The sequence below is a fragment of the Vipera ursinii genome (assembly GCF_947247035.1).
Source record: "Vipera ursinii genome assembly, chromosome: Z".
In the NCBI taxonomy this organism is placed as follows: Eukaryota; Metazoa; Chordata; class Lepidosauria; order Squamata; family Viperidae; genus Vipera; species Vipera ursinii.
In genome coordinates this window covers 38,329,391-38,351,860 of record NC_139517.1, presented here as the reverse complement: position 1 = coordinate 38,351,860, position 22,470 = coordinate 38,329,391, and the positions used below count along the sequence as shown (strand labels likewise).

General features: G+C 38.2%; 1 protein-coding gene across 1 annotated transcript in view; it reads left to right on the top strand.

Moving 5' to 3' along the window:
• CDK12 (cyclin dependent kinase 12) overlaps nucleotides 1–17,893 on the top strand; it is a 70,814-nt gene extending 52,921 nt beyond the window's left edge. Inside the window, exon 15 of the mRNA XM_083379293.1 lies at nucleotides 17,874–17,893. The gene's annotated coding sequence lies outside the window, so the exon portion shown is untranslated. The remainder of the gene's footprint in view (nucleotides 1–17,873) is intronic.
• The last annotated feature ends 4,577 nt before the right edge of the window (nucleotides 17,894–22,470 follow it).

The following is a 22,470-nucleotide window of genomic DNA, read 5'->3' as shown; positions in this document are numbered from 1 at the left end:
TATGAAAATGTATTTGGTTTGATAAAGTTTGGTATAAATATAATAAATTGAAATGAATTCAGTTTTAAAATTTTGTTCATTCTACTATGAGTTGTTTTCCAGAATTTTTGGAACTTTTTGGTGTTGTCATGAATTCCGAATAATTGCTCATTTCAGTTCTAGCAACTTTTAAAATATGGAATTGTCCCTTTTAGTAATCAAACTGGGTGATTTTTAATGTGTGCCATTGTGCCATCAGTAAAAAATGACAATAAAGGTTTATCTATCTATCTATCTATCTATCTATCTATCTATCTATCTATCTATCTATCATCTAACTATCTATCTATCTATCTATCTACCTACCTACCTACCTACCTACCTACCTACCTATCTCTACAACAGACATGTCAAACACAAGGCCCGGGGGCCAGATCCGGCCCGCGAAGTGGTTTCATGTGGTCCGCGAAACCATCCTGGAAACAGTGAGGGAACGGCCCCCACTGCCTTGGCCCTGGCCCAGAGACCCTCCTTCTGCCAGAGACCCGCAGATCTGCCCCACTCCTGCCCGGACCCCCATAGGCACCCTTGATGCGAATGTTGTAGAGCTGGCCACGCCCACCCAGTAGGCCATACGCACTCTAGCCACGCCCACCCAGTAGGCCATGCCCACCCGGCCCCCTGAGGGCAACCACAATGCTGATGTGGCCCTCAATGAAATTGAGTTTGACACCCCTGCTCTACAATAACTATCAATTCCCTCTGAATACATTTTTGAAGTAAGTTAACATTCTTCTTCCATTGAAATTCCAATTGTCGCATCTCTATTACTGCGTCCATTTAAACATAGTCTTTGACTTGTTCAGATCCTCAATCATACTGCATTAGAACTTAGATTTTTCACTACAGATTTTTCAAATTCAGTCAACTTTTTCAGTATTCCCCTTTGTTTTTACATTTTTAACACTATGCTACATATTTGAAAGTACTAATATGGATAGGGTAAACTAGGCCATTGTGAACTACAAGTTTTGGGTAATTTTAATTATTAAATCTTGCAATGTGAACAAATTATTAGCTCTCTGCTAAACAATTTTTGGGACATTTGTCTTCATACAATTTCTATGTAATAATGATAGAAATGGGGAGAGATCTGGACTGATCCTTTTTCTGTATTTTTATTCCAATACATTACTTATTATTGTGTGCTTTCTTATATTTTTTTCTGTTTATGTCTAGCAGAGATTCATGCAAACATTTGAAAGTCTTGTCTCCTCTATAGATGTAACTGAATCATCTTAACCTGCTAATACTGTAGTACAATTTAAAGTTTGAAGCCATTAATCTACCTCATTCTTTTGAGTCCTACAGACTTTTGAATTTAATTTATTGGACCATATATAGCTAATTACATATCTCTGCCAATCATTTAATATCTTATTATCAATATGTACTAACTAGAACTATCAGACAAAAGAAAATTAAGTGTTGGTAAAATATTCATTTTAATAACTGCAGTTCTACTTAGCCTAGTCAAATCTATTTTTTTCCATCTGGAGATATTTGTTGTATTTTTCCTAACGCTGTAGATAGTTATTTTTATACAAATCCTTATTAATTTTGGTCATATAAATTCCTAAGTATTTAATCTTTTTAACAGCAATGTTAAATCTGAATTCTTTGTTTAGATACTGCTTTTCTTCCTCTAGGGACGCGGTGGCTCAGTAGGTTAGGACACTGAGCTTGCTGATCAGAAGGTCAGCAGTTTGGCGGGTCAAATCCCGAGTGCCGCATAACAGAGTGAGCGCCTGTTACTCGTCCCAGCTTCTGCCAACCTAGCAGTTCTAAAGCACATAAAAATGCAAGTAGAAAAATAGGGACCACTACGGTGGGAAGGTAACAGTGTTCCGTGCGCCTTTGGCATCTAGTCATGCGGGCCACATGACCACGGAGACGTCCTCGGACAAGCGCTGGCTCTTTGGCTTTGAAACGGAGATGAGCACTGCCCCCTAGAGTTGGAACCTTTACCTTTCTTCCTCTGCTAAATTTCATGTCAACATTTGAGTTTTTTTTCTTTATTAGACCCACAAGCTGACATAAGTCCATATTACTGTATACATTTCATTAAGAAGGCTAAGGAGTGGACTTCCGGGTGGCAAGGCTCCGTTGCCGGCAGCCATTTCGGCTGTCAGCCCCGTTGTTTCCATAGAACCGCCCAAAACAGCGATGATCAGCTGTTTTGGTGGCTCAGAAGCCCGCTCCTTGGGAGAAGAGAAGGGGGTGAGTGCCCAGGCAGGGGTAGAGCTCTCCCAGACCGCCAGAATTGAAACTGGTGGTTGAAGGATTGAGCCCCCCCCCCCCCCCGAAGCCTGAGTTCACTCCGGACCGGGATGCCTCTGCTCCAGGGCTTTGGAGCAGAGCAGGACGCAGCAAGCATCCCTGCCAGCAAGAGTGAACTTTGGATTACTTGGATGCAGGCAGAGCTGTACAGGAGAATGTTGTCCGAGCAAGTATATGAACTTTAACTCAGTAGATTTTGTGGAGACTTTTAAAAGTGAAAGTGCGCAACAGAATTGAGTGGGCAAAAATGGCTACCAAATCATCTAAAGTTCTTGGAAGCGCGGGGGCTTCTCCAGTTCAGCAATCTTCGTTACAGGCTTTAATGCCCCCCCCCGGCACCTGCACCCGCACCAGCTTTGACAATAAAAGATTTGCAGGATGTTTTGCAAGAGGCTTTGAAAAAGCAATCCCAACAATTAGCTGAACTTATGGAGGAGAAGAACACAGAATTAAGGGAAGACATCTTACTTGCATTTCAAGGCATGGCTGTTTGTATTGAACGTTTGGATGAGAGAGTGGAAGAACTTAGCCAAAATAATATGAGATTAGATGCCAAAATGATGGATGCTTAAACTGTGATGGATAAGATTGATGATTTAACATTGGTGCAGTACCGCGAGATGGAGTTTGCTGTGAGAATCAGAGGCTTGAAAGAGGATCCTAAGGAAAATTTGAAAAAAGTAGTTTCAGAAGCCCTTGAAGAGGTTTTGGGGCGCTCAGCAGAAGATATTATGGTGGATATAGATAAAATATTTTGTGTCAATTCCTGGATTGCAAGACAAAGGAAACTACCTAGAGTTGTGGTGGTTATTTTACAAAGAGAGTATGATAAGAAGGTGGATAATGTGTTTAAGATACATATTTTAAGGTATGCTCTGTTGCGAGTTTGGAAAAAGTATAGATATAAGTTAAATTATAAGATACCAATTTGGGCAATACCTAAACATGCAATAGAAATATAAATGTGGGATTTAAACATGATGAGACTACATATAAGGAAATTTTAAGTTTAGAAAGGAATGTATGGCAAATAAAGCCATATAATATCTTAAAAGAAGAAAAGATTGTACAAACCTGGTTTCAGTATGGGCAATTACAGGCAAGATGGAAAGAGGACCAGAAAGCTGGCTTTTCGATGACTGATGAAAATTTGGTAAAACAAATTAGAGATCAAGGTCAAGCACATATTAAAAGGATATATAATACATTGATAGAAATTGACTCAGAAACGGAACTTGTTAAAGATTGCATGATAAAGTGGGCCCAGAATTTTCAAGGTTATAACAATGGATACTTGGGAAAAGATCTGGGTTAGAAATGTGAAATTTACACAGGCCCAAAACTTAAGAGAGAATTTTTATAAAATGTTTTATAGGTGGCATCTAGACCCTAAAAAATTAGCAAGTATGTATCCGAACTGCCAGCCCAAATGTTGGAGGTGTGGCTATGAGGATGCAACGTATTTTCATATATGGTGGATTTGTAAAAAGGTTAAAGTTTTTTGGATTAAAATTTGGTGGAATATGCAAAAGATATTTAAGAAAAGGATAAACTTTTCTCCGCAATTGTTTTTATTGGGTATTATTACAGATACTACTGTTATAGATACAAAGTTGATGTTGAATTTAATTACGGCAGCGAGACTTTTAGTAGCACAATATTGGAAGAAGGAAGAACTGCCGACTATAGAAGAGTGGACTTTGAAAGTTTCTAACTTGGTGGAAATGGCAAAGATTTCAGCGTATTTGAGAGATCAATCCCAACAGAAATACATTGTGGAATGGAGAAGATGGATTGAATATATTCAGAATAAATATGGGACTAAAAAGTATCATTTAGCATTTGAATAAGTAGCGGATTTTTATGACGTATAAGTAGTTAGAAGTTATTTTATTAATATTTTGACTATGGAGAGTTAAAGTGTGATAGAATTTAATGTTTTATTATTGTTGTTAGCTTATTTTAGATTATGCTTGTTTGTATTATTATACCCTGTATTCAGCTCTGGGAAGTCGGGGAGGGTAGGGTTGGGGGGGTTGGGGAGACGGGTGGGGGAGGAGGGGGCTTTTTGTATTCAAAAATGTATTGTAAAACTTTTCAATAAAAAAAGAAGGCTAAGGAGTGTTTTGCTTGGGTAATTGTAAATGTAATTTTGTTATCATATAATTTCAGTGTATGTTTTTGAGTTCCTAATTCAAAATTTCAGGACTTTTCCTGATGTACTGTATTTTCTTTGCAAATGGTTCTAATGCAGATAAAAATAAGGAGGGCAAAAAAGGGGAAACCATGTCTTGTTCCCTTTGGTGTGTTGTCTTGTTGTGTTAAAAGTTATTTATTATTATCTTGGCTTTCTGTTCTTTAAAAATGCTGTTGTATCCATTTGTTACAAAGAATGCCTAAATCCAGGACCAGCCTTGGAGATGGATGAATTTGATCCTCACCCAAGAACCAAATTAAATGTGATGCCAAGCTAAGCTCAGTGGATCGGTATTTGTTGAGTGCACTGTCCACAGTAGACTTGAACAAAAGAAGAAGCTCATGTGCAATTCAATAATGGACTTCTGAGAAATAATAATAATTCTCACTGCCTTCCATACAGCTTTTTCCAGGTGTAGTTGACTAACATCTAACACACACATACACACACAGTTTATGCATAAACATGCATATGTGTACATACTATTAATTACTAAAATTAGCTCTCAGCAATTCATTTGACACTGGTTCTAATTCAATATATAATTTGTTGTCATTTGTTTTAACAAATAATAACAGAATTGATTCTTGAAAAGAACTTTGTCATGCATGCAAAGACTGTCAAACACCACAAATATAATAAACTTTAAAAATAAGTATTTAAAAGCTATCGGATATTAGCTTTAAAAGCATAAGTTTTAAAAATCAAAAACTTACATTCAATTCCTATTTTAAATACAAAACACAGTATATTGTTCATAGTACAGCTATACCTTGATTTACAACCGTTTGTTTACTGACTGTTCAAAGTGACTAACACTGAAAAAAGTTACTTATGACTGGTTTCCACACAACCATTGCAGCATCCTCATAGTCATGAGATCAAAATTCAGGTGCTTAGCAACTGGCATGCATTTATGACAATAGTGCTGTCTAGGGTTATGGGATCACTAATTGTATCCTTCCCAGCCAGCTTCCGACAAGCAAAGTCAATGAGGAAACCCAGATTCGCTTAATAACTGCATGATTCACTTAATAACTAAAGTGATTAACAACCGAAGCAAAAAAAGTGTGTAAAATGAGACATAACTCACTTAATAACTGCCTTGCTTAATAATGGAAATTTTGAGCTGAGTGGCGGGTTTTTAAATAAACAGTATAAAGTCTTTGTAATAATTTTAAATTAAATATGTATAGTCATCCCAAATATAAAGGATAAAGCAATAAATTATTATGAATCAATCAAAATATTAATGCGGTATTAAACATTACACTTAGTTGACAATGGGATGGACCTTTTTCTGATTATCTTATTGCCAACCACCTCTAAAAACTACCGATACTGCATGGTTTGTATACTCTGTTAAGTTTTCTGAACAAACAATATCTTGATGGAGAGGTTGTTCGACCATGGGAAGACATCCCAGTTACTAAAAAAAAAACCATCAGTGGGCCATGACTGAACATCTAGACTAGACAAGACTAGGTAGGCTGGAGGGATGGAAGAAATTTCTCATAGGAATGTACTTGTTTTAAGTTTTATGTTTGTAATCCCTGCATTCTTGTTGAACTGTAGTCTTTGAGTTGTATTTTTAATTAAAGCATGCTTTGTTTTTTTTAATCTTTACTCAATGGCCATTAACACCCATCATTTTTCTTAGAAAGGCAGGGCTATAATGCAAGGGGACAGAAGGGGATGGGAAAGGAAGGGAAGAGGAAGAAAAGAAGGAAGGAAGGAAGAAAAATCTTAACTGATTTTCATTTACCATAATTCTATTTTCAACAATTAAAAATTTATGTTAAGAGTTAAGGCCATGATAGAGCTAAGGAAAAAGCTCTTTGGTGTCCCTCTTCCTTTGATGCCCTAAGCATGGTTAATCCAGAGCTATATTTTTTTCTGGAATATTTTCCTCCATGTCTTCTGGCCAAAACCAACTTAGCTGTAGTCTGATTCTTTCTGTGTGCGTGTGGCTTTTCTCCCCACATTAAACTAGGTCTTATTCTATTTAGTTTTCAGAATTATTTGGCTGACAAATGCGTGGATAGACAGAATCTTAAGCTTCTTTGTATACTTTCTGCTCCGACTTTAGTGTTAATGATGGACACTAGATGGCACTCTAATCAAAGGCAAAAAAGGATGAGGATGTACAGTTTTCCCCCAGTTCAGCCCATAATAGCTATCTCAGCTGTGACAACCCCATGTGCCTATGTGTGTGTTTTGCGTATATGAGAGAAAGAGAGTTTATGTATGCCTGTGGAATGGTATTTGTTCTCATCAAGCTTTTTATGTAAGGAGTGCTACAGTGTAGACAGAGGAAGGAAAGGGGAAAGTTAGTTTTATCATTGAGTATTCTATCTTTTATTCAAAATAAGTGGCTCAGCAGGAGCTCTTCAGTCACAGTAATTTAGGGATGGGGGTGTTGAAATAATGTATCCAAATCAGTTTTGGATTCCCTGCTGCCACTCACATATCTCCCAAATGCACTCAAATTAACATAGCTTTGTTAAAGATTTTGTCAGATCAGAACCACATCCATAATTTATACTCCCTGACCTAAATACAATTCGGGAGTCAATATAATAGAGGGGATACAGAGTGAGGTTATTGGACAGTGAGGTTACAGTCATTCCTTAATGACTGCCTTGTTTAGCATCCATTCATAGTCAGAACAGTGATGAAACGGTAACTTCAGTACCAATTCTTGCATTTACGACCTTCACAGGCTTTAAAGCTTTAAAGAAAACCCAAAGTAAGATACCTAAGGACCATCATGAATTTATTTAGCAAAAGCTTTGCTTAACAATCAAGTTGCTGGTCACAGTTGGGGGTCACAAAATGAGGACTATATGGCAATGTTGCCACCACTGAAGTTATTAAAGTTACTAAAAGAGTGGTGCATTTTTTTTGCATAGAACCAAAAATGACTTCATTAGATGGTTCACTTGAATCAGTGATTTATGGGTAGGAAAGCTAGAGTTAGGTCTGAACTGATGAACCAGTGATGTTCCTACGAGTGGTCTTTATCAGTCCAGATTCTCAGCTCTCTGTATGAGTAAATGATTTGCCTGTTTGTGCAAGTCAGGACTGTGAAACTTATAGGTTTCCAAGTATTCTTTGAACTCCATCTCCCATTAGTCACAGCTATAGTAGTTTTATTTGTTATATTTACATTCTGGTTTTCAATCCAGAAATCCAAAAGGTTCATTTTGACAATTGCATAATTGTGTGGCCCAGCCCGAGACATAAATTCAGTGGGTGTTTTTTTTTCTTTTTAAATATAATTTTAGTAAAGATTTTTACAATAATAAAATACAAACATGTAGTGTATATTTATAGAAAAAACAGTAAAGAAAAATATGAAAAAAGGAAAGTAAATAAAAAAGAACATATTAAAAACCAACTTCCAATCTTCTTTACAGTGGTTACAAGCAAATTTATCATTTATCCTACCTCTTTAAGATTGCATCGTACTCTTCTTCCCATATTCTGCCTTCTCCAAGGGGATTTTCCATGATAGAGGGTAGATCTGAACATGAGTCTCTGAATTCTATGGAAGAACTTAATATCACTGTGTGATCATGCATTGTGATCATAGTTGATGAAAGCTGTAACAAATTGTGAAGAGGCACAATCTTTGGAAAGGCATAATTTCCCAATTTATATTCAGTTTATCACTAGTGGTTTTGCTCTTTGTCCTTACCTTAAGAGTTGAGGACCAGCAGTGGTGCTAGTGGTAATTGCTTACAATTGCATACAATGTTGCCCCCTTATACAGCTGAAGAAGATATTTAAATTTTGTCATGTTGTGTTTCTTAAATCTGCTGGCTGTTTTAGAATGGCCATCATTTTGTTTTAACTTTGTTTTTAATATTTGTTATCAATAGTTTTAGTTATAATTTTTTTACTAATTTAAAAATGGTTTCTTTGATGGAAAGTGAAAAAAATTTTTTAAAAATGAATGAGTATAAGTGATAAAGAGAACTGCTGTATAAATTGAATATCAAAGTACATAAAGGTAATTTAATTTCATAATTTAATAATTTGATTTCTATACCGCCCTTCTCCCGAAGGACTCAGGGCGGTGAACAGGGCAATACACAATAAAAATCGAATACAAAAATTAAAAAGCCATTAAACATCATGCCCATAAAATCAATACATATTAAAGTTAAAACTGGTTTTAAAAACCCAACCCCATCCCATCAGACCAGGCCAGCTTGTTCAAAAAAGAATGTTTTGAGATCGCGCCGGAAGGAGCGAAGGTCGGGGGCCATCCGGAGCTCAACCGGTAAGCGGTTCCAAAGGTCTGGCGCGCCCACAGAGAACGCTCTCCCCCTGGGGGTCACCAATCGGCATTCTTTGTAAGACTCAACAACAAAAACTACTGTAGAAAATATTGTTGTGCAATAAATCTAGATGCAGACCTTTAAAGATGGGTCATTGGCTGATTTCTTCTTCATAACAATTGACAACTGACATTTTTTTTTAGACACAAGAGGGCAGCTCATGCCAACAAAACTTCCAAGCATTTCCACAGGAAGTTCTAGCATCTCACTTTTGGATCATGACGGCTTGTTAACTCCATGGCCCTCTCTTTTGATTTCATTTCCTTTTACCATTTTGAGGAAGAGAGATTTTTACAGCCAAAGAAGTCCGAATAGAGAGACAAAAAAAATTCTTGGAGAATCATTATGCATCTGAAGTCTCTCTTCCTCGTTCACTAAAATGGAAATAGAGAAAGAGAGAGAGAAAGAAAAAAAGAAAGATAAAATTTTCCTAGTTTCTGCTGCACATGAGAAAAATCTCTTTCCCACTTTCCTATTTTTACATTAAAGAAAATCCAAACTGGCCAAATAACAGTTCCAATTACATTCTCCAGTGTATGGAGAGCAATATGTTTGCATGTCAGCTGATTATATAGAGTGCCATGTTCACAGCATATGGGTTGGGTTCACATCAGCTAAATCCAAGCCAAACAAAACACATTATGGCTTAAAATGCTATGTGAACACTCTTTTAACTAAAGCAAAAACAGAAATAGACAGGTCCTTGCCATTACAGAGCTTATAAGCTAAAAATGACAATGGGAATGGTAACAAATTGAGAGCAAGAGAGTTAATAGATCAATGTAATGAAACAGAATAAAGCATACTTAAGATTTATATCCTTATATTCAACAAAATGTGTAAGTGTAGTACCTGTGTGAGTCAACATGGCAAGCGTTACCCATAGCAGCTTCTCTGCTAAGTATCCTATATTTGCTGAGCCCAGCCTCTTCCAGATCTTTTCATGCAGAACTACAAGGTTTAAAATAATAGTCCTTGCTGTTTTGAGGATCACAATTACAACTGCATCCAATTAAACCTAAATACAAACAAACACAGCACGATGAACACCTGAAATTTAGAGGGGATGGGATGAGTGAAACTAGATGAAAAATGGATTATAATGGGAACTAAAAAGGATCCTTTTGGGTTGAAAGCTCCTTGATCCTCTATTTTGTATCCAGATGGATCTCCCCTATTGTAATATTTGTTTCTGCTGCACAATCTAGCCCCCCACTCCTCTCTGTATTGGCCACATTGATCAACATTTAAATCTATATTAAGATTCTTATTGTCCTTATTCTTTGTGATAGTTCAGATATAAAGATAAAAAATCCTAGCAATACAATAGACTTAAACTAATTTTAAACAGGAGTTCCTAGATTAGTAAAATGTAGGAAAAGAGTTGTTTCTGGTGTAATATTTTCAGTATGTTCACCAGACAATAATTCTCCCAGATTCTACAGGACAAAAAGAATAAATTTCAGAATATTGAAAACTCTACAAGTTTAAAGTGAAAGCCCAAACAGTATGTCTTTGGGAAATAGCTTAGGCCCAGGATACTTGCAGGACCATCTGCTGCCGGGAACGACTTCCCATTGCCCAGTACGCTCACACAGAGAAGGCTTCCTCAGGGTACCATCAGCTAGACAATGTCGGCTAGCGACCCCCAGGGGGAAAGCCTTCTCTGTGGGAGCGCCAGCCCTATGGAACCAGCTCCCCCCTGAGCTTCGGATGGCTCCAGATCTCCAGTCCTTTTGCTGCGGCCTCAAAACACTCCTTTTCCACCTGGCTGACCTGGACTGACAGGGATTTTAATTATGTTTTTAATTTTTAACTCTAATTTTTAATTTATTTTAATTTTAATTTTTATTTATTCTACAGGGGCCTTTAATTTTAATTTTTATTTTAACTTCTGTATTTATTGTACGTTATTGTTGTTAGCCGCCCTGAGTCCTTCGGGAGATAGGGCGGCATATAAGTCCCAATAATTAATAAATAAATAAATAAATAAATAAATAAATAAATAAATAAATATTTTAATTTTGAAAAAATCTCACAAAGCTGAGAAAGCTATGGAAAAAAGCAATTAAAGCATTTTTTTTAAAAAAAGCATTGGAATCCTTACTGTGAAGATAGATTAAGGAGGCATTGGGTTCTCTAGTATAACAACTACAGTTCATAGCAGCTTCACTCAACATAACCATCGCTGAACCATTCTTATAACTACAGTTTAACAATATTTGGTTAGCCAAAGGTGCTCTCCTTGTCTGGGCTAGTGTTTGGGCTTTGGTGAAGATTAAGAATGAGGTTTAAGATACTCAAAACTGTATCTCAAATACAATACTCAAAATTGGACTTACTTCTGCGTAGAGGATCACAACTTAAAATAAAAAAGAGCCAGTTTGGTATCATAGTTACAGTGCTGAATTAGAATCTCTGCTGTCTTTGCTGCACTTATGTTCCCTTTATGCTTCTGGGTGGAATTGAAGATGTTATTTGTCACTGAAAAAGACCTTCATCTCATGGGATTGGTTATTTTCAAGACCACCTCTCTTGGATTGTTTCTGCCTATCCTTCCAGGTCCAACAGGTCTGGATCCCTTCATTTAAAAGAATGTCATCTAATGGGACCTAGTGTGCCTGATAGTCAGAAGGGTAGATAACCCACGGAGGTTTTTGTTGACTACATTACTTGGGATTACCCTCAGTGACTTCAGTAGATTTTCATTCTTTATCAGCATTTATCATCATTGTTTTTATTGTTTATGTCTCTGCTAACTGCCTAGAGTTATATTTGCAAGATGGGCAGCCATATGAATTAGTTAAATTAAAAAATTAATAAAAATGATATGAGTATCATAGAAACTAATGCAAACAGTTTCCACCTTCTTCAGAACAGAATATGAGGTCTGTTGGCTTCAGCACACACAATAAATAACCCAAACTCCCTTTTTACGATCCTGTAATCCCTTAATTTGGGGTACAGTCAAGGTGACTGGATGAAGCTAAGCATTTATTGGGCAGAGGCCCTCCTTGATGCCATGCGGAGTTCTCAGCAGATATTTTTTCTTTGTGCCCCAGAAGAGAAACATCTGCCACTACCTAATATTGAATTCTTAACCTTCCAAGTGGAAGGCATTGTCTTTCCCACTAGGCCACCACACTGCTCTACACAATAAACACAATGATTGCCAAAATAGGTAGTGAAGATATAAGGGTATAAACTATCTATTCTTATCTACTTTAAAAATAAGGAGTCCTAAGAGCTCTTCCCTCCAGATCAGCAGACTGAGCTGGTGCAGAGACCTCCTAGTCATCATACTGTTATTTTGCCAAAAGATATAAAATGATTTAGATTATCAAAATTGTTTTGAATTTGGCATTTATGCATATAAATTAGCATATGCAAATATGCGCACACTTTTGCGGGGGTGGGGGAGTACTGTACTTTCTTTTATCTTTCTGAAGAATTCCTAAATGGGCTCTGCAAATCTTTTCAGGCTTTTTTAACATTCTAAAAATTGGGGTTGGGGCAAAATAAAAGCATTGGATTTAATTTCATTATAGTTTTGTTAAAAAATAAATATCTTTCATAGGATAATTCTCTATGTCATTTTCTCCATTTAACCTCTTAAATAAAACAATTATTCTCTTGAATAAAAGCAATTCAGCTGTAGTTATTGTTGGGGATGTCAGATTTCGCCAAGGCTTTGTGGCAGGGACTGAATAGAAGGCCTGCAGCCACCAAGCTGTGTATTATAGATGCTTGCCCTAGCTGATATTTTTTCCCGTAAAAGGGCAAATTTTAGAAGAAAAATCTGCCATGACAATGATAAGACTTGACAGCTAGGAAAAGATCTCCATCTGCAGAAGACCAAAAATGCTTATTAGGCAATCTGAGGAAATCAAGGATGTTGTTCTCTGTCAAACTATTTGATGAACTTTAGGCCCCATGTTGTATGAGTTACAGATTAGAGGGACATTAAATGCCCATGGATCAAATAGAGTAATACATAAGAGTTATTCATGAGTCATAGGGAGTATTGGCTTAGTGTCAAATCTTGGAGCTGACGCGTGTATCCTCTACTCCAATATAAATACTTGAGGTGTCTCCTCAGTGCTTGAATCATGGCTGTGAGGGAAAGAAGGGGAAGATATTTATTTATTTATTTATTATTTATTTATTGATGGGATTTATATCCCGCCCTATCTCCTGAAGGACTCAGGGCGGCTCACAATAAAACATATAATAAGTACATAAATCAAGATAAAATGAAAATTGAGAACATCAGTGCAATAAAAAATTAGAGAATTTTAAAATGAATTAAAAATACTAAATATAAATTAATTAAAATGCCTGTCAGTCTAGGTCAGCTTGGTGGAACAGGTGTGTTTTGAGGCCGCGGCGAAAGGATTGGAGGTTTTGGGCTATCCGAAGCTCAGGGGGGAGCTGATTCCATAGGGTTGGTGCTCCCACAGAGAAGGCCCTCCCCCTGGGGGTCGCCAGCCGACATTGCCTAGCTGACGGTACCCTGAGGAGGCCTTCTCTGTGTGAGCGTACTGGACGATGGGAATTTGTTCCCGGCAGCAGATGGTCCTGCAAGTATCCCGGACCTAAGCCATGTAGGGCTTTAAAGGTAAGTACCAGCACCTTAAATCTCACCCGGAGGGCAACTGGTAGCCAATGCAGCTCACGCAGGAGGGGTGTAATATGGGAGTATCGGGAAGCTCCCATCACAACCCGTGCAGCTGCATTCTGCACCAGCTGAAGCCTCCGGGTGGTCTTCAAGGGCAGCCCCATGTAGAGAGCATTACAGTAATCAATACGGGAGGTAACGAGTGCGTGGGTGACTGTACGTAGGGCATCTCGGTCCAAAAAGGGGCGCAATTGGTATATAAGACGAATCTGGGCAAATGCCCCCCTAGCCACGGTTCCAATGTGATCTTCAAAACTGAGTCGTGAATCTAGGAGGACGCCCAGATTGCGTGCTTTATCAATGGGAGGTAACATCTCTCCTCCTATAGTCAGAGATGGAACCTCTTGGACTAAACGAGATGACGGTATGTACAGCCACTCAGTCTTGGCCGGGTTGAGTCGAAGCCTGTTTTCTCCCATCCAAATCTGTACCGCTTCCAGACAACGGGACATCACATCAAGGGCATCACTGGGTTGGTTCGGGGTGGAGATGAATAGCTGGGTATCATCAGCATATTGATGATATTTCACCCCGAAGCTACGGATGATCTCTCCCAGCGGCTTCATTTAAATGTATTGTGAGCAGAAAATCAATTTCTTTATCCTTACTATATCTAACCAAAGATTGTTATCTATCTTCTAAAATAATAGCTAAAGATTGCTACAAAAAAGAGGTCTGGAGTGTTCCTTCTTTGCTCCTTGATATAATTTAAAAATTTACTCTTTTAATATATGGCGGATGGGAAACTGCAGTCTGCATAAACTCATGTCTTGGGATCCTGCCAAGACTTACTCTTAGTTTCTGCAGGGGAAAATCAGTTTCTCTCTCTTTCCCTCCACATATTAGCTTTGTCCTTGGAGGGGGGAGGGGGGAAACATCAAGCTCTCACCTTCCTCATCCTCTTAATCTCACCCTCCCTTTCCCCAATTCCACTATCCCACCTTCCCTGCCAAGATGGCTTGATTAAAAAGCCGCTGCTGCTGGAATAGCTGCACAGCTGGTGATCCTGTCAGCACCCCTGAGCAGAAAGTCGCTGAAGATTAAAATCTCCAATTAGCAGGAATGTGAAGTCGGCAAGAAATACAGCAGATTCCAAAACTAAAATGAGTCAACTACCCCATTTCTTGGCCATTGCAAGATTTTTCTTATTTGTTCTGTGTTGCTCCACACTCCATTCAATATTACTTTCACAAGTAATACTTTTGTTGTTTTCAGCCCAAGAATCTTTTTTCAGTGTTACTATCTCAACTTTTGAAATGTAAAATACCAGCTTCGTGTTTGATTGAAATTTGGTCATTTTTAGATATTGCAGTTAAGAGTCATACTTCTAGCTATCCTTGAATGGCATTTAAAAACTTCATTTCCAGCTCAGTCCAACAAAATTTAGTTTCAATATATAATTGATCAATACCAGTGAATCTGTGCTTATCCACGACCAAGGAAAATATTTGTAGAATTTATGGATTATATTACTTTAAATATGAATAAATGAAATAAATCCCACTATATATTCAGTCCTTCCTTTGAGAAAAGTATGGACTGGACCATAGAATTAGTTGTCATGCTACCTGCTGATATATAACTATGAATCAGATCTTAGAAAGAGCCCATGAAAAATGTTTATATCATTATGTGTCAAGATGATTGATACTGAAGTAGAACTAACTTGTTGAAATATTCATTTGGTTCCATATATTTTCCCTTACTTCAGCATTAGTAAAATATAACTATTGGATTGTTGCCTTTAGCAGGAGACAAATGCATTACCAGTTGTTTTTTGGGGGGGAAGTTTGATATTTTGTAATTGTACCACCGCGAGAAGGGTAAAATTAGCATTGTTGACTAAATCTGTATTCAAAGATTCCATATTTTGCCTGTCTCTTGTCTCACCACTTCTATACTATATTTCGATTATTGTTATTAAGCATGTGACACAATACCCATCTGTCAGGGATATTACCAGTGTGGGGAATTGATTCCTGTTATGAAAGCCAGACTGAAAAATAATTTAGACTTCCTTGCTCCCCCCAACCCCAATCCAACTTTGGGTCCCTACAAACTGATTGTGAAGCTCCTATAACTGGATTCTGTGACCTGGGAGAACACAGAACTGAAATAAAGTCAGCACAAGCTAAGAAAGAGGAAGTCTGCTAAAACAGGCAGAAAAAGAAGCTTGGGAGGCAGTGGCCAAACTGCAAAGGAGAAATTGAAACTAGTGTCACACTTTAAAATGGACAGCCAAAACTTTTCATGTAGGCCTCCACTCCACAGACTTATTTTTAAAAGAATCTGTTGTTTGGTTTAGCAAACTCACTCTCTACTAGATAAGCTTTTCTTCCCCCTAGTTTCGTTTGGTATTTGGGAGAAAGCAAGCATAAAAATGGGGCAGGGCGCAGCTGACAAACTATAATAATGCCAACCATTCGCTATGGAAATCAGCCTGCCACATCTCTTTTGCATATGCACACACAGCAACACACTCACAGCACCACCCGAACAGACTGGCATGGCCAATGTTGGCACAGGTTCAGAGAGCTCTCCTGTAGCCTCTCTCTGCATCTTGTTCAATTCGAAGCACAGATGAGCCAATCGTAGCAGGAGGGGGAGGGAGCTCGTATGGCACGTCCTCACCTGCCATTTAATTGGATGTATTTTTAATTAATAGCACCTCGGGGACTGACATGAGACACAGTCGGTCTTTGAATAGGGACTGGGGAGGAATTGGGGAATGTGCAAGGATTGGACCGCAGGGTGCGCTTAGCGGGCAAACACTGCCATCAATCAAGGACCACTTTGGGCTGTTTGGATGGAACACAGCATAAAGGGAAATGGGTAGAGTGTGGATGTGATGTGTGTGTAGGACAGGCAAGGAATCAAAGAGAATAATTTACTTTCCCTACTTCTAAAGATAAACCCTGGCCAGTGGGAAAAAATCTCTTAAGGACAAGGCAGGAATTTCAAGATAGATAAGTTGAGACAGAGGTTTGCAGCAACTTGCTTTTACTTTGGCCTTCAAAAAAATGAGATTTTTATGTGTCCAGTAGTTTCTATATCTTTCTTTTCAATTTGGTTGAGCATACACGCAGCAAGGCTCAAAGGTCTTTTCGTGGCAGTATATATTAATAATGTTTCATGTGTCTGCGTATAATTGTGTATAATAAAAGAGATCTACCAGAAGAGGCCAACCATCTCTTTGAAACAAAGATATGAATTACCTTTGGGATCTATTCCCATGGCCAGGAGTAGAATTTTCCTGCACTTTGGATGGGAAGATACTTTTGTGGCTCCCAAGGTTGCTGGGCTAGGAGGAGCCCAATGTTTGGCATATTGTTAGGGACATTTAAGAATCAAATTGGTGCATGGAACATCTCTCCTTAAACACCCACAAAAGGGACAAAGCGACTAATTTGGGGAGGAAATGGAAGCCTGAAACTTACACTCATGCATCCCTTCCTCCTCACTTTCTTTCACTCGCTCTCTCTCCCATACACTCAGTCACTCTCTTACTATGGTCACAAATCCAGGGAGGGACCCCACATTGTATAGCTCACACATTTTAGGTAAGCTGACCCTGCTCTACTCCTTTGGCAGGCACTCTTGATGCATAAGGCCTTTTGATGATTTATACAATTCTCCAGAAATGTGTACAACCAATAAAGTAGCCAAAGAAATAGGTCGGGGGTGGGGGGTGGGATGACAGTCTGCCTCCCTCAGGCTTCACTTGGCAAGCTGTCCTCCACAGCTCATTTCAAAATTACAGGAGCTGCCCTTCCCAGACACACCTGCTGTTTGGGGGAGAGAGACAGGAGGGACCAAAAGTAAAGTAGGAAATGAACAGCCCTTTGCCAATTTAAAACTGCTCCCACCAGTGGCCAGTTTTGACTTAGCTAATTAGCATGCAGGTTTTAGCAGACCAAGGCAAAAATATAAAAAAATATAAAATGAGCTAAAATCTTCAATCTATTGTATGTGTAAATTTTATTGTTGTTATGGTGTGGCTTTTAATGTGTTTTATGTATATTTTATTAGTTGCCCAGAAAGTCAAGTAATAATTTTAAGAATTATTGAAGGCAGATAAGTTGTTGGGGAAGAGTTTATTCTACATCCAAGGATAACCTACCAGTTGGATTTTCTTGCAAGTTTAGAACTCTGTCTAGCTACTGGGGTTGTCCTGGGTGAAATCTAGGTAGGCCACCCAATATATTCTGCAGGCTGGAAACACAAGCTATTGATTCTCCTAATTTGGTATATAACTAAAACTAAAACAGGTTGAGATAGGGTGGAATACATAAATAACTTTTTTTGTTCCTTTTGCTTTTTGTTTCCTTTGTAGGAAAGGAATGGGCAAAAAACTGGCCAGCTCATGACTTTTTGCCCAATCAGATGGCAACTTTTTTTGGTTGAAGGGTGAGGAATTTAATATTTGCACTGGTTCTTCAAAGAAGACATGATTGGCCCGCAGACACAGGTACGTCCTATTTCTCTTTTTTGCCTGTCCTATCCCTTCTCCTCAATGTTAATACTTTATAATTTCACTGCCTCTGTTGAAAGGAAGAATAGCAAGGCTGGCTAGAATTGAAACCTCTGGAAATGAATGCACAGCTGGTGCTGCTCTCTTCCTGCTCAGCTGCACTAGCCTCCCTTTGCCTTCTGGCGAGTCCCCAGTTGGCGGTGGGGGGGGAGGGGATGGCAGAGGGAAGGAGGGGAGGATGGGTTCCTGCTAGTAAAGATGATGGTTTCTGCAGTGATGTGCCTGGGCAGCTGCCCTGCAGAAGGAGAGAAGGGAGGGAGAGTCAGGTGCTTGTGGATTTAATGTAGGCCACTCATTAATATTTAGTGTCATTGGAAGAAAGTGCAAATGTGTAGCAGGGAGATTTTATCTAACTTGGCCTACACCGCCTCCTCTGCATTGGAATGTGTTTACCCAGGCAGACATTTAGGGGTACCAGATGCTAGGCCCAAAAAGCCTCTGGAGATTTATTTGGCCTGAAGAATTAAAGCTGCTATGGTCCTCTGAAATTTATTTCACTTCAAGACTGGATGGTTGCATGCTCCAAACCTTCCTACCTTAAGGAATACTGCACTAACCCCAAAAACTTACAGAATAAAGGGACATTTCTCCCTTCCCAGCAATTTCTGAGTTGTTAAGAGCTCTTTCTTTAGCGTCATGTTTTTAACATAGTGCTGGGGGAATCAGGTTGGCCATTTATATTACCAAAATGGTTTAAATTTGGATGATATAGAAAAATAGATTGTAATGTATGTTAGTAGATTCAAGTTTTTTAAAAGGTAATATGTTTCCTATAACTTTAAAAAAATAGTTTAGAAAAAAATGCTCTTGGATCCCTCAGTGAATGTATAAAAAAGGTTGGCTCTCATTGTTTTTATGAATATGTCCACTTGAAATTTCTTATTCCTTAAATATTATGACTATGATAAACCAGGTTTTTTGAAGCCAGGTAAAGGTTAAAATGTTAAAGTTTTGCTGAATTATAGTCCCTAAATTTGGATTCTTTCCATCTATAAAAAACTCCAGATATGCTTGCATCTGAAGCTCCACATGATGGCTTAATGGAATTTGTCAACTCTGAGATTTTGAATCAGCTTTACACTGATGGGAAGGCAAGACCAGACAATAAGCTCTTGCTTTAATTCACTGTTAAAAAATTGAATCACAACATTTAAAAATAGAAAAATTAACATAATTTCAGTTGTCTGATGTCTATCTACTGTACCTACCTACTACCTACTAATCTATTTATTTTTGAATGGGCTATTATGTACCTATACTAAGAAGTAGATATAATTTAGGTACTTAGGTATTTTGCTTTGTTATTTTGACTTTCTACTTTATTTTAGAATTTTCTTTTCCATCTTTAAATTTATTTGAGCTATTTTTTATACTTGCTCTGTTTCAGGCACTTTCAAGATCATAGGTTTATTTATCATAGATAAAAAGCTAGTATACAGATTGGGAATTCCCTTTACTTTCAACTACAGTTATATGTGTCATTTAGTATTCACTGTTTTCAGTCTTAAAGAAAAATCTCTAGATACCAGCCCCACTATTAATGTGTTCTGTTATTTGAACCAAAAAGGGGGAAAAAGCCAATTTTTAATTTGTTCAACGCATAATATTTACATTGTGAAGCAAGGACAAGCAACAGTAAAGAGTTAATAAACTTTAAAAAGCCAGTTTATATATTTTACAACAATGTGTTAATCAGCATAATTGTATATAAAAATTAAAACATTGAGTGTCCTACTACAGAACTCTTAATTGGTTTAATTGTAGTGTTCACCTTCTAACAATTTACATGCAATACTTGCTAAGACTGACAGCTGATTTCTTTTGAAGTGTTAAGTAGATTAATGACATGTGACATAGTACTGTATTAGGTTGTGAATTAACTAAAATTGAAAACTGCACAAAGAATTTTGCTGTTCACAAGCCTCTTCTGAAAAATAAAATTTAACAAATTATAATAGCATAGTTTCATCATACTACAAATACTATCAAGGCAATGCATAGGCAGATTGTACCTGGATGTGTTCAAATAATTCTAAAACCTGCAATATCCTAAGATGAGCCCAGTAACTTTTGCATATTGCTGCCCATGCAAAAATATATTAATTTTATGCTTTGGGTTTTTTTCCTGCAAAACATCATTGCGAAATCTCAGATTAGTACAGAAAGGCCCAGTTGTTTCACAAAGAGCTTTTATGGTGGGATACGTTCCACTGTGGCCTGTACATAGTAAGAATTGTATATTAACACACAAGCACATTAAATGATTTTAGTAAAATTCCAAATGTCAATGGATGGTGCACCTGGCATTCCATTACTTGCTTTATCAACTGTTGCCTTCCCCTCTCCCCTGCCCTGTTTTTGGAAGCTGGGCCTCCTGTAAGTGAGTGAATGAACATGTGTGATTCTTTTCTCACCTGCCTGGGCTTTGTGCAAAAAAGAACTATTTTTTCTTTGTTTTTGTTTTGTATTTTATAAAGTTTAATACAGGATTTTATTTTTGCATTTTTCCTTCATCATATGCCATATACAGATTTCCTTTTTTTAAATACAGTTCTTCTACGTAGTTGTAATGTAGTGTTGATACCGTCAATTATGGTATCCTTCTGTATTGGTTCTGGGAGTTGGGAGTGGGCAGCACAATATTGTCCTCCTTCCTATGGGGTTGATGAGTGGGAAGAGCTCTAGCTCCTGGATACTACTTTGTGGGGTGCCACAGGGTTGGTACTTTCTCACCTCCTATTTAACATCTACATAAAGCCACTGAGTGAGGATATTGGGGTGAGATATCATTGGTGTGCTCAGCTTTGTATCTCCATTCCTGGCTATGTAAATGTTGATGTGGAAGTTTTCCCTCAGTGTCTAGTCTGTGAGGCCTGGATGGGGCAACCTTCAACCCAATGGAGATTCTTAGTCATCCAGGTCATGGTTGTCCCAAAGATGCTGTTCAAAAGGCAACTGGACTTTTTTAGTTTTGTTTTCCCTTGAAAACGTTTTGCTTCTCATCCAAGAAGCTTCTTCAGGGACTTCAGCTCAACCCAAGCAAGATCACATGGCTTTGAGTTTTGGGGCCTTTTGGTTTTAGGGACCTTCCATCTATAGTTCTGGATGGGATGGCACTGCTGCAGAGCCAGGATGCAATCTAAGGGCCTCCTAGACTTACAGCTCCTCTCAAAGAGGAAGTGGCGGCCTTAGCTAAGAGGGTCTTTGCACGCCTTTGTGTTGTGCATTATTTGTACTTCTTCCTGGTTCAAGACTACTTGCTCACTTTTAGTTATGCCTTCATTAGCTTCTGATGGATTACTGCATCACATTCTACATTGGATTGCTCTTGGAAGCTTCAGCTGGTACAAAGTTAATGGTGTCAATTATTTAATGAAGGTGAAACATGGTTCTGCAAGTTGCACTGACTGCTAGTTTGCTCCTGGGTGCAAGTTGATAGTTATCTTTAAATCCCTACAGGACTTGGGGCCAGGTTATTTATAGGTCTGACTCTTCCCAGTTGTCTCTACCATCCTATCCAAAGTAGCACGGAGGGCCTGCTGCACTAGGTATGTTGGCTGGCAGAGCCCCATAAGATAACTTTTTCTCCTGTGGTACCTACCCTCTGGAACATTATCCCTCAAGAAATGTGGTTGGCTCCAATCCTACTGGCCTTTGCAGGGTCCTGAAAATCTGATTATGTGCTCAAGCCTCTGCCCCCAGTGTATAACATCCCATTTCCTGACTCTGCTGAGGTCTTTATTTTATGCTTCTCCAGCTTCTATGTGTTTTCTCTTGTTTTATTTTGTGTTTGTATATTTTGTATTTGTTTTAATATTGTGAGCTGCCTGGTGTCAAATACTGAGATAGACAGCTACATAAATTGATTTAATGAATAAGTAAATAAATAGTCATCCTCCTATATTTCTAATTTTATAAATATTAACTTCAGAAAAAAAGGAATTGAAGGTCAGTTTGGTCTGCTTATTAAGGCAGAAGGCTAGAAAATGGGAGACTGTGAGTTCTAAGTCCTGCCTTAGGCATGAAAGCCAGCTGGTTGACTTTGGGCCAATCACTTTCTCTCAGTCCAACCCACCTCGTAGGGTGGTTGTTGTGGGAAAAATATTAGGAGGAAGAAATATTAGGTATGTTTGCCACCTCGAGCTATTTATAAAACTAATAAAACTAGGATATAAATGAATAAAAATAAAAATATTTTTGAAATGTATGTATTAAACATAGGGTATTATGTTTGGAAGGGATGCGGTGATTCAGTGAGTTAGGACACTGAACTTGTCGATCAGATGGTTGGCAGTTTGGCGGGTCGAATCCCGAGTGCCGCGTAGCAGAGTGAGTGCCTGTTACTCGTCCCAGCTTCTGCCAACCTAGCAGTTCGAAAGCACGTAAAAATGCAAGTAGA